We start from the raw sequence: 3,092 nt of genomic DNA on the forward strand, positions 1-3,092 counted from the left end.
ACATACAAAATGTGCCTATCTGATTTGGGCTGAGCAAAATGGCTGCCTTCTTTTTTTTAGACTTTACAATCGTTTTACCTTTCAAATGTCGAGCTACATTCCTTCCATGTGGTGACATCTGCACTTAACATGACCTCGCTGTGAGGTAGCCTAGCAGGTGGCGGTGGTGCATTGGCCAGATTATTTATTAGAGAGCTAAAGTCCTCCAATATGCCACTCAAGCTAACCCAATCATTGGACTTGAAAAGCGGTGTATGAATGCTTCTTTCAAAAATAATTACGTTTCCGGTTTAATTTCAAGTTAAGGCAATAGCCTTATACTCATAGTGTATATTACTAGTTCCAGCACAACTTGTGAAGATGATATTGGCTCCCTGCTCAGTTGAGATTCCAATTTCCTCGAGTGTTAGGAGAGCTATGCAACAAAATAATGTATATAAATGAGTTTAGCTGTCATTTAATGTGGAAGCCTTCTTATACCCTACGGGGTGAGGTTGCAGTTTCATCTTCTTGAGAATAATCTCCGCTAAGGACAAAAGAACATTGGAAATAAGACAAATATCCACCCAATGAGTGAAACTATACAGACCAATATTTGTGATAGAGAAAGCATGATCTCTTTAAGTGCTTAAACTGACTGATTTCACTGTGGACCTGTAATATGAGCACCGTGTAGAGAAGGAACAGTTGAAATAATCAAAACCATTTTCATACCGGCTGAAAATATGGGGCGTGTGGGGAAAAGAGAAGGAGGAAAAAAGTGGAGAATGTTGAAGAGACACTCCAGCCATCATATGAACTATAATGGAACTGATAGTGATGCCACCTTTAAATTAATGTTTTCTTTTTTTCATTGCAAATACATGGAGGGATTCATCACCAGACTGCCCTCTTCACTTATGCCCTCTTCTTTCAATGCCCTTAGCTCCTTGGCATTCAGGAGACATGTTTGGCCTTACCAGTATGTGTGGTATTCTCGCCTCCATCTAACTCTAGCACTGGCTTACGCAAAAGTTTCAGGGCTCTAATTAAACCCTCCTGGGCACAAGCACAGACAGTTATCCCATCGATTTCTGTGGGATTGCTCTTCTGCTTGATGTTGGCTGCTTTTGGCAGCCAAAACTGACACTAAACTTAGACAGCAGAGGTGATTCATGAGCTCTAGCTTTTTGGGATTTTTTTTGCAAGAAGCATAGCATGCATATTAAAGTACTTACTGCATACGTAAAAAGTAATATTTTGTTTGTGGAACTGTATGTGACATTATACTGTCCCTTTGAATTCCTTCACTGCTTTTTAAGGCTGTTCCCCATGTTTTACTTACATTAAGTTTAAGTCTAAGCCTCTGAGCCTATAATTTCTAACTATGTACTCTTGCCCTAACATTTCTTTCTCCTATACTTTGTTAAATCATTGTATATATTTTAAGATTTCCATCATATCCCCTCTCTCACCTTTCCTCCAAGTTAAGTTTAACATTTTTTTGGATCACTTTTATCCTTTTATGCCAGCAGGGACCAGGGTCTTCTACCAGCATGCCAGCCAGCCGTTTTCACAATACATCAGTTAGTAACATTTCGTGTAGCAGCAATGGTTACCATGAAGGCAAGCAGTAATAGTGGCTTTTTGAAACTTGCAGAAAAGCTGTTTTACAGATCAGCAGGAGACTCTGCGACGGGGCCTGGTGCGACCCCTTGTTCCTGTAGTTTAGAAAGGTCCCTTTCGACCTAGACCGCTAAACTATTTTGAACCGGCATGGGGAGACAGGAATGTATTGGGGTTACATCACGTGACCCTGCGATGAAACCGAGGCTGTTTGCACATGGATGTCTAACTGTGTGTTTGAGCATGGATGTGTAATTGTCTGTGTGTGATCATGGATGTGTAATTGTGTGTGTGAGAGCAGGTATGTGTAATTGTGTGTGAGGGCATGTATGTGTAAGTGTGTGGGATGGAGTGTGTGTTAAAATTAATGTGTACTTGTGTGTTATTGTTTGTAATTTGTGTGCCAAGAGCGTATGATGGAAGGGAGAGCAAGTTGTTTGGGGGCAATGATTACACAGCTGTTGGCGGCGCCGGGGCAATTTTTTTTTTAGTCTGACAATTCCAGTTTTGTGAAACTCTTTAAATAGCTGAGGTGTAAGAAACACTGTGTGAATTTCTGGCGCTAAATAGATAAAATATAATTACAGAGTAGTAAAGAGAGAAGAGAGAAAATGGAGGGGCAGATGTAGATGTTAACAGAGAAAATTACTGAATATGAAATGGCTACAAAATTATACTTCCTCACCTATAAATACCAGGTCCTTTACAGGATTAAGCCCAAGGTCACCTAATTTTAAATTATTAGAAAATCCAGTGTGTATATAGAAGGGAAAATGCAGAAACCCTAAATTGAGCTGGTGGGACATGAAAAATATGAGTGAGAGATCTGCACAATATCTCTCTGTCTTACCTGCACTGTGTATCAAGAAGATGTAAGGATTTAGTTTCCAGTCCTCTCAGTCTGGCACTTTTTACCTGCATAAAATCCTCTTTTATAACACAAAGGAAAAAGAATATAAAACCAGTGATAAAAAGAAACGGGGCTTTGAGATTTCACAGGGCTTTTAGGCTACTTTTATTGTCTGGTTTATTGGAATGTTCCTTTTAAATCTAAAACACACAAGAATCAGAAAGAAACAGGAGGAAAGATATTTCTGCCCATGCGTTTTACATATTTGATTGCCAGTGGATTCTCACACACGCCATATATTTTTTCCTGTGATTAACATGTCCCTGAAATTGTGCTAAACTCTGGCACTTTCACACATTCCCTTATATGGTTTACTAATACATCTTAAATATTTCCTGTATCGTGCCATTGATGGAAATCTAGAAAGGTGGTTTTTATAGAATCACCAAAATCCTTACTTCCTATACCTTTTACCACACTGAAATCCAAAACAATAATGTCACAGGGTTTATTAAAGTGGGAATTCTGGCCTCAACTCCTAGACTTTACTATACATTATGAAGGGCGAGCAATGGCTTCTTTTTCCTGTACAATGGTAAGCTGGCACTGCATGATACTTGATTCAATAGATGATATA

This window comes from Sceloporus occidentalis, unplaced genomic scaffold (assembly GCF_023333645.1).
Source record: "Sceloporus occidentalis isolate IW3139 unplaced genomic scaffold, rSceOcc1.0.p SCAF_60, whole genome shotgun sequence".
NCBI classification, from domain to species: domain Eukaryota; kingdom Metazoa; phylum Chordata; class Lepidosauria; order Squamata; family Phrynosomatidae; genus Sceloporus; species Sceloporus occidentalis.